Genomic DNA, 16,856 nt, shown 5'->3' with positions numbered 1-16,856 from the left:
AAAATTGTTTTAGTAATTTAACTTATTCATATATTTATAAATAAAGCAACATAAATAATTTTTAAAAAGCGACTAATAAAAATATATCACAAGTAATCAATAATAAGTTAAATAATTAAAATATCAAATAGATTTGCAATATTATAGTCAAAATAGTTTATAATATAAATAGTGGGGTGTAGTCGTTAAAAGTAGGCTAGAAATCCTGATACATTGATTACCTTTTCATAATTTCATGTTATCATTAATACGATTTTCGAAGTTTTACAACAAAAGATCTCGAAAAATCGTCTTTTTTTTTAAAACTACGTTTCTTGCGATATCTAGGTGAAGGAATAAGTTTTGAACTTTGAAACTGCATATCCACCATTAGATGTGATGCCAGAAAACTATGAGCACAATGCACAAAGCCACAAAAAAAAAAGAAAAAATAATCAATTTTTTATTTCTTATACGGCCTACTGTTGCTATTTGCAGGTTTTTTTTTTTAAATTCTTAGACTTGTATACATCTTCATTTTTTTATTGAAAAAATTCAAAACTTTTTCAATTGTAAATGTGTACGTGACTGAGTGCCTCTTTATCATATTCGTGATTTTTATAAAAATATAAAACTCGCTTAATCAACAATGTGCCTACTTCTATTCATTTTTTCTCGAAAACAAATTAATTAGTTTTTCGGTTTTCCAATAGTTAGACATTTTAGACATTTGTATTGTGCCTGTAATTTTTTAAAGCATGTTGACAAACAACTTTTAATTTTTTTTCGTCTATACCTATCCATTTTGATAAACGGAATTTATGGCTAGACTTATTTAAGTAGAAATCTATTGTATAATTGTTTGTTTCTTTAATGACTAACGAACTATGTCAAAAAAATAAAAATATATTGGTTATTAATTAATTAAAAAAACCAATGGTTAGTTTTCATCTGGTTTAATTTTTAACTCAATTATTTTATGAAAATCAGTGGTATTTAAATTAAGCCAACAAAATTGTCTAACTAAATATAATTTTGAGTTAGGGTACGCATTGTTTATTATTTTATTGTTTTATTTCGTGTTGTGGGTGGAGACGGGTGGAGAATAATTTATTTAGTGTCGGCGATAATGTGCCAGTTTTAGTATTTTCTTCTACTAAACGTAACGAACTTACTTTTCCAATAACACGATCATCTAGAGAATTCACATTATTGTCATTTTTTTCATCAAAAACCATTTCATCTTCAGCATTGTCTTCTCTGACATGATCGTCACTTGTCAGCCGAGTTACCTTCATTCAGATCTATATTAGAACTAAGATCGAAATCCTCGCTGATTACGAATAGTTTTCAGTTATAATAAAGTCTCTTGATCGGTTAGTCGTATTTTTTATTGGAGGTAATTTTCATAATCCTGATAGACCTGGTTTATTCTCCATTTTATATCAAAAAAAGATAATTATTTATCTTAGTATTATCTAATTATTTACGACATATCAAAAAAATTAAATAATAAAATGTTATTTACATTATGAAAATAATTGTATTTATTTGTACAAAACCAGTAACGAAAAACATGCTACACGAACTCTGTTCTTAGAATAATGATGTGTTTTACTATAAAAATCGACAATAGTTGTAATAATTTTGTCATTGATAAGTGGATACTAACATAAATGTTTGATTAATAGTATGTAAAAATATGTAAAAATAATTTACTATAGTATCGAACATAAACACACACTTATTATTATACATCCAAATCAGTTACACTGTACATTATAAAAATAAATTAATATTATTTTTGTCAGAAAATTAATAACTTCAAGAATAATATAGGTTATAATTAAATAATATTATGTACATTATCGGAAATAGGGTTGTCGTCATCGTCGTCGTGTAATTGCTGTCGTCTTTCGGGGAAACATATTTCGTACTCACTAAAAATAGCTAAGAAAAATCCAAATATAGTAAATATACCAATGAAATCACAACATTTGATTGAATAATCACTTAAAATAATCGAACAGTGCTTCCAAAACAAATTAAGTAATTAAGTAATAACCCATAAAGATACACGTCATGACATTTACCGACCGTGGCATTCAACATGTTAATGTTATTCATTTTAAGAGTGCTAGATTAAGAAGTCTACACTATTACTTAGGTCTTACCTATTCGTCATTTTATCGTGATAAAGAATACTTAATTCCGATATGAACTATTTATATGCGGTACAAAAAAATATTTATATAAATAATTAATTGTATCCACTCACGTCATATAATTTATTGTGGTATAGACTATAGATAATCAAATGCATCACTTCAAGTACCATTCAGCACTACGGATGTATGCGTCCTTGTATAAATGTATGTTATTTTTAATGCGTTATTGCATTAAAAAAAAATTAATACCAAGCTTAAATATTTATAAGATGTTTACTTATTAAACAGGATGATTTATCAAGCATCTTATTCCCTTTTTTTTAATTTATTAATGCATTTATTCAAATTTTGATTTTTAAATGTTTAAACTTAAAATATACTTAAAAACTATACTTTTAAATTTTTGAGATGTTTTGTATTACTTTAAGATTATCCTCAGGTAATTCAAACTTATTAATTTCAAATGAGAACATCCTTGGGTCTTTCTACTGTATTATCTTCAAAACTCATTTATTATGGATCTATTATCCATTATTGGTATACAAAGTTTCAACTTTTGAATTTGATACGTTTAAATGTTTAGAAAAATTATTCACCAAAAATGCTTGATTGGAAAGACAGGAGTTACCATTTAAAAATATAATGACTTTTGTATCTCTACCGGAAATTTTTTAAACAGTACAAAAAATGTCTAAAAGTTAGAAATAATATGGTCTTAAAGTAAAAATAAAAATTTTAGTAACTGCTGTATTGTAAAAAAATAAAGAGGAGTATGCTTGGTGAATCAACCTGTATATTGTTAAAAAATATTATAAATTATGTTACTAATAAGTAATAACTAACTAATGAATTAATTGAATACATTAAAATGTTTTTTACCTATCTATCGCCCAATCTGTAATAAGTAAAATATTAAAAGTTATAATTATTATTTTATGACAATTATTTTTGTTCTTGATTATTATCGAATCATGCGTTTCAAAATAAATCAGTATCTATAAATACAATAATAAAACAATTAAATTAATTTGACACGTTAAAATTAAGAAAATCGCCTTAAAAATTAATTTGTAACTTTCTTAGAACTTTATAAGTTTTAACTTCTATCTATAATCGTAAAAAAAAAAAAATGAATAAAAACAATTTAAATCGCAGGAGATGTTATGTGCAATTTCCAAACTCTTCTGCATAGACCGTAATAGCGATATTCGTAGACTTAATTAGAACTGTACTCGTAATCATCCTATAGTCACCACTCACCATAGACGTTAGTGTTCAGAAAAATTAACAAAAAAGTAATCTAAAAATGATGAAAACATTTTAATATAGCTAAAGTTAACTGGAGATGTAATCATATATTTTTATTGTACATGCAACATGCATATATTATACAACATGATAGATAAGTAATGAATTGTGTGTATCTTTGCGTTTACTAAAGTAATTGTTTAGAAACTGCAGTCATATTTTAAAAGACTAAATTAAATTGTGTAGAGTATATTATTTTGATTTAATAATACTGTTCATAATATAATTTAATATCAACATTTACCTTTGGTATTGACTCTTATTCGATTGAGCGTTTAAGATCTAACTAGGCCAGTAAGATATATTTTCTATTGAGAAAAATCATCAGATGATAACAACATGATATTGGTCGCACAATAGTTATTTATATAATAGACATAAAATAAAATAAAATGAACAGTTCTTTTCATTGTTATAATATTAATAGGTAGTTTTGAATTTATAATTTACTTTATCGAGGCTTAATATTTTAGCTTGAAATCATTCTGTCTTTTTGTTGTTTTCAATTTTACTTTGATTCAATTATGAGTACGATAAAAACACAATTATTACAATGATTAATCTAACGATTTTCCACATATTAATATTTTGTAAAAAAAAAAATAATCGCAGGACATAGAATCGAATAATACTCAAAGGCCAACGTTAATCCAAAATCATCATATTATAACGATTGGTATTCGCCTTGACAGATTTATATCATCAAAAACATGTCAACAACCGAGAGCGTAAATCACGGATGAAAAACCAAAGAGTGCCTAATAAGTAATAAGTAGTAAACTAATAAGTAATAATTAACAAGTAATAACCCATCGTTAATCCGTAGCATTGCGTTAACAGCTAATATTTTGTGACCTTTTAAGATTTTCTTTGTAAATAGATACACAGACGTCCGCCGCCGTGCAATCGTCGTCGGCGACGGCGGTGAACGTGTCGCCGCTGTCCAAGACCGTTGGGCCGTACCAGCCGCTGTGCCCGGCCGACCGCGGCGGTTACAACGTCAGGTCTAGGCGAGCGCCCGGCCCGTCGTTCGCGCTGCACGCGTTCCACGTGTCCCTCGGCTGTACTTGAGTACTTCGCGCCCAACGATTTGCAGCAGTTCGCGCACACAACCGCCGTGATCGTATACGGCACGATGTGCGCGTTCAAGGTTACGTGCTGGTGACCAACGCTGCGCCGGTGCCGGGTCGCGCTCAGCTACGGCGCGTTGATCGTGTGAATCAACCTGGGGACGATACCACCGTCCGCAACGTGCAGTAGTTCCCCGTCCCGTTGGCCGTGTACAACTCCCGTCCCGTCTGGTTAGACGTGTCTATACGTCACCGAGGCGGCCGTGGCGCATCGTCAACGTCGTCGTCGTGTTCTCAGTGTTCTCGCGCGGTCGCTGTTCGACTGCTGCCCGATGACCACCAATGTCACCATGTCGTGTTTCGTGCTCAACGCCCAGTTCCACATCCACACGCCATGTCGGCCCGGTAATGTGACGCTCGGCCGTCGTCGCTATACCGGACACGCCTGGCACTAGTACGCACGTTGTTTATTATTATTTTGTTATAATATAAATAAATAAATTATGTTTTTTAGTCGTCCGACCGACTGCTCATTATTTATTAGTCCAGTGGCATATCCAAAATTCGACCAAACGGATAGCGTGGCGGAAAGACGAGGAGTAGGCCTTTGAATGGCCCTCCTCAAAAACGTAAGCAAATAATTTCGATGTTTTCATTTGCGACGGATATCGTCCATGGAAAATTTTGTTTACTATTGTTTACTTTTTCCAATACATTTTTAAGTATCAACGTTCCATCATTAGTGGGGAACTCATGCTCTAATACAGAACGTGAGTCATTTGAACGAGTTCGCAAACGCTTCCTAAAATAATATATTATTATAAATTATAATATGCTAATAATAAATGTGTTAAACAACTTAAACACACTGTGTTTGTAATACTTTGTGTCTATGTAATCAATCAATAGTAGGTCACGGTTTTAACACTTTTAACAATGCTTTTGTTATTACTCCTAGTACAATTTAAAATGGCCCAGGTGATTAATAACAATAATAACATGTGTCGATAGACGATAACTAAATTATATGGCGATCGCTGAGACGCTGAATAGTAAAAGATAATATTATTATCAATTTAAAATATATTTTTGAATAATGATAATACAGCGATTTTATCCTATCGTTGTTATATTTTAGTTATTCAACAATAGGCAATAGCAAAAGTACATACATCACATAATACTAATAAGACAGTATTATACTAGCTATTCGTGTATTTATAAAATGCACGATTACAGTTTTTTCTTCAACTTGTTTGAACATTATGTATAGTAGGTACGATTATGCAATTTTGTTTTTGATTACTGTTTCAATATTTGCCGTTAAATATAACCCAAATTATATCAAAAAGCTTAATTGTCAATCGTGGTGCTATAAAAAAAAAAAAAATGATGACGTCCATGACTAATAAATTAGATAAAATGAGCTCTTTAACTTAAGTCTTTATGTCTAATAAGTAATAATCAATAATCACTTTTGAATGTTAACTTGAGATTTAAAGTAAATCTTTTGATGTTTGAAAATATCAAATACTGTAATTATTATATTAAATAAGTATTGTATTGATTAATGAAGTACTTATATAATATTGAACCTATGTTATGTAAAAATATGTGAGTGAAAAAAAAATAATTGAATACTAAATATTGAGTTTTCGTTACTTAATTATGTTTCCTGTATTTAAAATGAAGAATACATAAAAATTAAAAATTAAATTGAAAAATTGTCGATTTATAATTTTTTAGTTTTTACCTTAAATAGTTATGTATTTTCTTACATGTAATTTAGCGTGTACAGCAATATTAGCAGATTGTATTACAAATGATTTTAAAGGTATTTTCCGGATGCTTTATCTTTCTATAATATTTTAATATGCTGTTATATTTTTTTGGGGAATAACAATCCAGGCTTGTGTTATAAATATTAAATATACACAATATACATAGTAATATACTTATACTTATGAACAACTTTTAACGTTTTTTTTTCTCAAAAAAGCTTAACATTAACATTTATAATTATTAGACGAATGCTTGTTAACCGTTACACGTGAGATCAATAATTTACAAATAAAATCTCTTACAAGAAAAAATCATAACTTTTGATAGGCGGATCGGTGTAGAATAGTAATTTAGTGTTTTATTAATTTATGACTTTTTTGGTTAAAGTTATCATTAGGGCTCAAAATTTAATAAATTTAAAATGTACTAAATATGCATGCACATATGCTTATAATAGACAATAGTAGAGGTATGTTTTAAAAATATGCTCTTTTTCTCTACACATAATTTTTATAAATATAAATATTTTATAAAAAATTATTTTTATGTTTTATAATTTATACTAAATATTTATCAATAGGGAAAATTGTTTGCTAATTAGGGTTTTAAAAAACATTATTTAATAACAACTAGAGAAAATCCTCAAAATAAACGTACATTATAAAATATTTTTATTTTTTTTTTTAATTGTCAAATTTTCAAATTTGTGTTATAAATATATCATTTATCACCAAATATGCTTTAAAAAATGGTAAAATTAAAAAATATGCTCTATAAACATTTAATATTTTTTTCGTAGTGTTGTTAAATTAATTTCAAGCCTATTTAGCAATAAATCTAACAGTCAAAAAAAAAAAAAAAACATAATGTAAACGCAATAACTTCCGAGTTATTATTGTTTTTATGGTAACGTTCGAACGTCAATTATGATTAAATAAATAGCAATAGTACTCAATTGAATGAATTTAATAGTTGTTATATTCCCATTGTTGGTATTTTGTTCAATGTTTATTATTATTACCGTAGGCGTGAGTAGACTTCAATTTTTGGTCGAACTTGGAACAATTAATGTCGCCCCAATACTTGGACAGTGCTCCTACTTTTTTTTTTACATTAATGCATAGATGAAACTAGGGCAGGCCAAATGAAAAATATAAAAAAAAATTTTCATCAACAACTTTATATCATTTTTTTTAACATAATATATTTAATGTTTATATATATATATGTATATAATATATAATGAATATTTCTTTGCAATTTAAATATTTAATAATAAATAAAAAATTATAATAATTAATACATTTATAATTTTGCTATTAAAATTATTATTAAAATGTCTATGGTTATAATATAATGTTGAAAAAATACATATATATATATATATATATGCTTTTTTTTAATGAAAGATTTTATTTTTTATAGGTAGTTTTAAAATTACTCCGAATTTTTTTTTATAAAAATGTTGACAATTTACACATACTACATACTTGTCCTGTATCACGTGTCAAATATAAAATAAAAATGACAAAAATATAGAATTTTACAATAAAATTATACGAACAAGCGATAAAATTGACAGACTATAACTATCGATAACAAGAAACAATTATGATGGTTTTTTGTGTCTAAAAAAAAAATTATTGACGAAAATAATATTGAACAAAATTAATACCGAGTTTAGTCATACGCGGTCTTTTTTAGAGGTTTGCGACTTTAAAAACACATACATTCAATAAACAATAGATAATTGTTTTAAATAGCATTAAATGATAGCTTGACTTGGACATTGAGGTATTAAAGTACATGAAATAATGTAAATTACTCACAATAAGTAATTAAAAAAATTATAAATGCCCGATCTTTTAGACAGCGATGCAACAAACGGGGGTTAATAATAAATAAATAATTTGGTAATGTACTAATGTGTATAATAATAATATGGTATTATACTTTAAATAATAATTAGAATATTTGACTTTATTTATAAAAATATTCTAATTAATAATTACATCTCTATGATTTTGTTATGTTAAACGTAAGAATCTTATGAACAATCGCTGTCACTGATCAATGATAAAAATATGAATTTATAATAAAATAAATAATATGAAAATATTAAAGTAAGTATAATCAAAAATAATTTTCTACGGGTAATTGATATACAAACATTACTAACTGGCGACTTGTTACGTAAAATTCACTATTACTTGCTATAATATAAAAATAAATGTCAAATGTTCAAATTAAATAATAACTAATGTCAATAACAATAACAATAGTCAATAACCAATTATTCGAGTATAGACTACACGATTCTATTTTTCCATAATCAATATTCAATGCTAAAAATAAATTTTATTATTATGTTCTTTGTTTAGTGTGTACAATATAATTTAAGAAATCATATTAAATCCATATTATATTCGTACATTTCTAATAGGTACGACTAATACGAGTGGTATAATAATCGCGCAGAAGGTACGTAACATTTAAATGCCAAAAATAAAGTTTTCAATTTTAAATAAATATACTGTAAGGCATTTAAAAAAAAAAATACTTTATTATATTATATTATAATCCTTATTTGTACCTATATACTTTGACTTTGTTATATTGTAGTAAGTTATATAAAACGTACAAATGTATACATTTACATATACATATAAATTTATTATTTACAAATTTATAATGTCTAAATAAATCTTAAAATATACAATATATACAAATTTTTAGTCAGTAATAGGTCAGGCCATGGCCTGACTGGCTTTACTTGTAGTTTCGCCTGTGCATTTTAATTTATTGTAAATTAAAAACTGTGTAAATATAATCAAGTTGTATGTGCACACAACATTATGTGCTAATATCTAGACATGTATTTTTGAAGTTAAAATTAAAATGATATAAATACAATTATGCATAAAAAGAAGAAAACACAATACACAAAATTAAAAAAAAATTTGGTTCAATGAACAAAAAATGAATGTACATAATATTATATTACATAAACTTGATTATATGTAATAAATTTAATAAAAAAATTATTAATGAATTCTCCTATTTCCCATACTATTTTGAATTCATCAATGACCATGTTATATTAATATTAGGTGCTAGTTTTGGTTTAGTAAACATTAATAATAAATCGATCTTGATATTATAAAGTACTCCTTAATTTATATTTTACTATTATTAATTTAGAAAATACCTATCCATTCGCAGAAACAACTTGTAACTGATATTACATTGAATAATTTATTTCAGTACTGTGAAAAATCCATTAAATGATTTTATGACGTAATCATTTGCTTTCATATAATCTAGCCACGAATGTATTGATTCATTATTAGTATTAGTATCTGGTTGAAATTTCATAATGATTTATGCCTCTAAAAAAATTCTGGTCGAGCCCCTGCTCGCTCCATGTGCACGCCTATGATTATCACTTGGTTCATAGTTTCGACTAACCAAAAAAGTGTGATAGTATTAACATTGATGGCGAGCGATTTCTTAGCCTATACTAATTACTAACCATATTTTAGTTAATAGTAAATTATTTTAGTAATTACCTAATTAATTAATTAATTATACTGATACAGTAGATTAAATTAACTTTGGAAAAAAAACACTGAATTAATTATATTATATTAATTATCGATATTATTATAAAAACATATGATATACACTCAATTAATTCATGATATATAATAGTGTTATTAGCTTTTGATCCAACACAAACGATATAAATAATAACGTGATTAATTGATTTTTAATAAATAGTAAAATACGTATATATGTAATATTATTTATTGAAATAAATAGAAAATATTATATGATATTATTTATTGAAATAAATAGCAAATTTTATATTTAACTAAAAGTACTACATAAATAAGAATGTGCTAAATAATAAGAACAATATTGCCAGTGCCTTGCCTAGCACTATTAGTACTCGGTGTCAGAAATTATTTTTAGTGGTCGCTGTAAATTGCGTCCCGTTTCAAATTTTTTATGTAAATTGCGGCCCCGTTATATTTTAATATATTTGCCTACTTAATAATTTGTCATTGTTATGTAAATTATATTAAGGATTGTTATAAAATTAAAAAAAAATACAAATACTAATTTACCAAATACTGTAAATACTGTAGACCAATGTAAAAACTCGTGCAAAATATTTCGATCAAATGCACACTGGTGGCTAGTAATATTATATAAGTATTAAGTGAGCATCAAGTGATATCCTTATCAATCAATATTAAAGATAATATAACCAGCCGACCGGAAATCGGAATATCCCGGGCCGCAATTTACGTATATTTTAAATATATCTAGGCCGCAATTTACGTATGTATAAAATATACTCGGGCCGCAATTTACACAGTATATAACCATGACCTTTTTTGCGGGACGCAATTTACCAACTCCGATTTTTAGTGCCATTATCTCGTCTACCATGTATGCTTATACCTATAAAGAGATAACATGAGAATAGGGGAATGCAATTCGTTAGATTTATCTTTTATTGCACATTTCAAACTTAATAGATTAGTAATATAATATTTAAACTGCATACGTAGAATACAAAATATTGATAATTGAAGATACCTATCAAACTAAACTGATATCATTTATTTACGAATCAAATTTGTTCGATTACATAAAAATAACTTATCTTCAATTAAATGCTAATAAAAAATAATTTTGTACCTACTCCTGCAATGAATGATGTGAACATTATTATAGATGGGTTCAAAATAAAATCGTGCAACTTGTTCTAGTCGAAACTCTGTTATTAAATTATTAATTATATGTATAAAATAACAATAATAATTCAGTATACATATATTTATAGTATATTATTGTTATTGACGATCAACGACATCGCTATTTCGGGATGAAAATAAAAACCAATTATATCCATACATGAATAGTTATTTTTACAAAATTGTCTACAATACATTTTAAAACGTTCTCATCGCCAGTCAAAATAATGAATTGACACCGCCGATCAGGATGATATTATTATATTGAAACCATTCAAAATATAAATTAATATGGTTAACTTTCATCTATCAGTAATATTACTTAGATTATAAAAAGGTTTTGGTGCCCTGATGGTCATGGCACCCGGTGCATACGCACCTCTCGCACCCCCTTTGGCACAGCACTGAATATTGCTATTTAAATTATAATTTTGTAAGCATTTTCTTACTGATGCTATGTTTCATCTTCATGTTACAAATGTTTCATTGATTCTAGTCAATATAAAGTTTCCATTTTTATACTAGTAGTATCGTTAATATTTCAAAAATTACTAAATAAGAAATTCTTATTGGAACATGTTTATAAAATTTTCTTTTAATTTTATTATCTAGGAAGTAGGTACATACGTACAATCCGAAAGTAAATTGATGGACACCAAAATGATAATAAGCAGGCCTTATTATTTGTAAATATCGTGTATTATTTTCTAAAGTTTTGATTAAAATAATATATAGACGTTTACTTAATACTTAATGTCTCCAAGTGTACTGGCCATGGTTATATTCATTATGTTATTGTATCTAATACAAATATCTATAAGGGGTGGCTGTGTGCAATTCGTTACATCTGTAAGATAAGTATCTATGTTTTTCGTTTTTCGTATAGTCTTTTCAAATGTCAAATATATTACAAAATGCATAACAAAACACATGCAATTGTCGACACTTCTGTTTAGTTTGCATTGCGTTTATGTGTAACAATATTTAAATTCATTGTGTATTGCTTCCAGTCTCTTAATAATTAATATGCATATTTTTATATAAGTATAGATTCATGAATGTCAAAATGTCAAAAGCCCATACTTTAGGTCTGTAGAGTAATGTTTTCCAAATCAATACCGAGAGATTTTGTTTCGTCGTTATCTTGACATACACATTCCAAAAAATAATTCTGAAACTGATAAATATCTTTAGTTTCTAAAAATGTATTTCATTGACGGTATCTCTATTTCTTTTTAATTGTATTATGTCAAATTTAACATGAAATATTTTATCAAGAATTTCTTTAGCATATTTGTGCAAAGATTTTTGAGTATAGTTTTAAATTAATAAAATAAAATATTATTTATACCTATTGTTATTAAATTATACCAATAATTATATTAAAATATTATAAATCGTGCTTAAGTATAATTTAATATAATTATGTTTTATTTTATTATAATTTTAAATAAGTAAAAAATTTACTTTGTACAAGGTCTTTTATCTTTTTTTAAACTGTGGACATTTTTACGCTATCTATTAGAATTTCTTCTTCTAGAAAAAGAACTACCCAATATAAATTGCATTTTACTTTGTTTGACGTTTTCTTCAGACATTTTTTTATTAATAAAACAGAGTTTATAAAATTAAATGTATATACATATATATATATATATAAATAAATGAATTGAAATAAATTGAATAAATGAATAAATAAATTGCATTTCAAAAAATCTTACTCGTATAAAAATTATAGATGAAGATCGTAATTACGAAAAGTGGTGTCAGACTATTTCGCTCCAAGCAGTATAGCGAAAACATAGAATGATACGGTGTGTGTTCGTGCTGGAATTAACTTCTTCAATCTCTTACTATGTTTTTGTATCCTAGGAGATATCGCGCCATTATTTCCTAAAAAAAACAATATTCACTAACGTTAATTGTAGTAAATAAACTATACCGGATATAGATAGATTATATTTATAAGTATAATATATTAATATAATGTTATAGTACTTCAAAACTCAATAAATTGTTTTGCTTGCACCTGGTTTTTAAACTATAATTAAAAAATATATATTAATTTTTGTAAAAAAAAAAAAAATGGTCGTATTATTGGTATATTAGTTTACATTTCTCACCTATTAGAATATTAATTTAGTTGAGTTCCGTTGTGTAATAAGCATAGAAATATGAATAGGTACCACGAATAATATCGTATTGTGATGAAATAAATAAAGATTATTGAAATATTATTAATTTAGATGAAAAAAAAATGTCAAATAGAAAATAAAAATAAAATCACACTTACCATGCATGATTAGAATTGGCTTCAAAGTATATTGACATTGGGACAGTGCATTGAAGACTGAACTTGTGAGACATGAGTAAACATTATAAGCCTAAAAATCATCAATAATATAGTGGACTTGGACTCTTGTTATCGATCGATTGAATATATGTCTAAGCTGTGCATAGCACTTCAATTAGAATTGGGAAACCTATAAATTGCAATAACAAATTTATATTATTTGTTACCTATTTATTTAAATATAAAATTAATATATAGATTTTGAAATAAAATATGTTAACAAATAGAAATTAATTTTACAACTTTACAATTTGTATTTTATATTTCAATATAGGAAAATAATATGAATTATTAAAAACAATGTTTATTTTAATTTATGAACATAGCCAGATAGGTAAATAATTATTATCTATAAAGACAAGATTAATTAATATACTATAAAAATACTTAGAAATTAAAACATAATATATATAAAATAATAATAAATATATATTCTTACATTAATAGATCATAGAGATATTTCAATAAATGATATATTTTTTTCTGATTTATTACCTTTTATATAATTACATTAAAGTTACTTACAAATTTTAATAAAATTTTGTATTATTCTACTATTACAAATTTGTATAGCATAGTATTATTTTAAAACCAATAACCAAGAAATAATGTATATTTTGTAATTTGTATCTACTTATAAGTAAATCTATATCATAAGTTGTTAAAAAATAAAAATGAATGATTTTTAATTATATCATAATTAATAAATACAGAGTTAATTTTTAATAAATAATTTGAAAACAAATAAATATGTATAATTCCAAGAAATAATATTAATAATTGTATAAGAAAAATGAATAGATATGTACCTATCTTATACCATATAATTTTTAAAAAATAATACTATTTTTTATAAAAAAAAAAATATTTATAATCCCCTTACAAGGAATAATACAATCAGTAAATAGCTTAACATGCAGTACTAGACATTGTTAGAAGTTGTAACCCCCAACCTTTTTTACCTTTAACACGTTTCAAGCAATGTCTATATCCAGAAATGAGATTTTCATAATTTTCAATTCCAAATTTTCATATTTATCATTAGTTATGATACGAAAAGATTATGAGACCAGAAAAAAAGGAAAATAAATGATTTTTTTTTTTCGAAAATGGCCCACCGTTATTTTTGCCGGTTTTATTATAAAAAATTAATCATTTCGAATTTACAGGTATATGAAAGTATACAAATGCAATAAAAATGAACTATAATGTTGGAAGTTGTGTCCCTCTAACTTTTTATGCAATGACTAATGTTCAGTTACGTATTGCTATAAAAACAACTTATGATGATGTTTAATTGATGAAATGAGTTTTGTTTTACCCGTCTTCTATATGATTGAATCCGTATACAATAAATTACTTAATTCCAATGTGTGAGCGAAATCAGTGCTGAACTATTTAAAAATTGTGCAGGACAGGATCAGATCATCATTGAGATATGACTATCGTTGAAAAATAAATTACTAAGTTATGAAATAGCATTAATAATTAATATCATTGCTATTATCGTTTATAATTAATAATAAATACTTGCACACTATTGAGGTGAGAAATAACGTGTTATTGCATATGAGCCAACAGCAATTTAGTAGAACTGGGACGAACGGTTGAAAATGTTCATTACACCCTATTAGTAAGTAAGAAACAAATACATAATTTTTGTTAAAGTACGGTTTTGCAAGCAAATTTTTAAGTGTATAAATTTGAATAATAATATTTTGTTAAATTTATAATAAGCCAGCCGGGTTTTATAATATATACATGACTTAAATAATGAGTTTGTAAATTTACTTAAACACTGATATTAAATAATTAATCGTACTCACACATTATCTTTTGATTGTCCTTGATGTTGCTAATCAAATCATCGTAATCATTCGGAAATTTCAATAAGTCACTTTTAACATCTGCAATTTAAATAAAGTGCACATATAATAACTAAGTACGTATAAAGGTATTTATCAATTTATAGGAAACGGGACGGCTAAGAGACGGTTCATCCCGGTGATATTGAATTGAGTCCATGCTACTTTTATGTATTTGAATTGAGTTCAGTTTATTATCATAATATCTATGGATTGAGTCCATATAGATAAAATGTCATAATACTTATATGACGAAAATTAGTAATTTCTTGTTAAGCTATTAAATTTTACGAGGCGAAAAATGAGTGGTAACGTTGAAATTCACCAGTAAATAATTATTTATTCTCCAAACAATTTTAATATTTTGTTATATTCCAAAACTAATAATATAAGCTTGCTTATTGAAATTTAAATTATTATTTTCAGTCATATACTGAATAATATTTTCAACATTTAACTCTTTTAAGACATAAACAAATTTTCAATTTTTAGGTTATTTTTCATAAGGCTGTATGATAAAAATTATTCTTTAAGTAAAAGTACCTTTATTTCATACCATTTAATATTTTTAGTTTTGACTACTTATATTTATTATTACAATTGAAGAAAGGGACTCAACTCGAATAACCCTAACAATATTGATCGGATTCAAGTCCAAATCCAAAAGTATTTGTGGACTCAATTCAATGATTATTCTCTCTCCGGACAATTTTTAAATATTATGTAAATAATAAGTTAACTGACTTATAATATAATCATTTCGCATATTATGTATTATATTTGTAGCCTACACTCTACCGAATAAATAATTACTAAATTAAGAAAATATCTTGAACAACTGGATATGAAATGTTTGAAATATAGGGTATATAGTGTAACACATATTTTGTTGGAAGAATTTGGAATAATAATATTGATACAAACGACAAAATACAGATAAGCAAACTAATTATATGTACTAATAACATGTAGCAGACTCAGGAATCAGTTTAGATTTATAATAAAATATCAAAACAATATTAAACTATACGTAATGACTGCATTTCTCTTAAAGATAAATGTGATATGTATGATAAAAAATTGAATATTGTTTATAAAACTTCCAAGTTAAATCTGTTAAAAATAAAAAGACAGCATTTTTAGCTTTCCCGAAGGTGTTAAAAATGTCGACCGTTCAACGACTAATAACAGACGTGTAATATATATTAGTAGGTAACAGACGTTCTACGAATAATACTCACCGGAATTCCGATTACGGTGGCCGCTGATTGGCCGATCTTCTTGGCATCATGGTGCGGAACAGGCGTTGAACGAAGCACATAGTGACCAGGTAACGTCGAACGCGTCGAACACGTTGACGGTGATATGATGTGACTTCGACGTACCTAATCCAGACGGTGGGCATGTCGTCGTATTCGGACGTGATAACCAAGGCATGATAATCCACACGAACAGCGTGACGAAGCTGAGCGTGACGAACGTGCGGAGGATGGCGGACAGCGTGGCCCCGGCACCGGCGCATCAGGGACGGGTCGCGGCCGCCGCAACCGGTGAACGCGTACCGG

General features: G+C 26.6%; 1 pseudogene; it reads left to right on the top strand.

The window, feature by feature from the left end:
• The first annotated feature begins 2,555 nt into the window (after window positions 1-2,555).
• LOC112595530 lies at window positions 2,556-5,262 on the top strand (annotated as a pseudogene).
• Window positions 5,263-16,856: the final 11,594 nt, after the last annotated feature.

This window comes from Melanaphis sacchari, unplaced genomic scaffold, assembly GCF_002803265.2.
Source record: "Melanaphis sacchari strain LSU unplaced genomic scaffold, SCAv2.0 Contig27_pilon_pilon, whole genome shotgun sequence".
NCBI classification, from domain to species: Eukaryota; Metazoa; Arthropoda; class Insecta; order Hemiptera; family Aphididae; genus Melanaphis; species Melanaphis sacchari.
The sequence above is the reverse complement of the archived record's forward strand: the minus strand, read 5'-3'. Positions and strand labels throughout refer to the sequence as shown.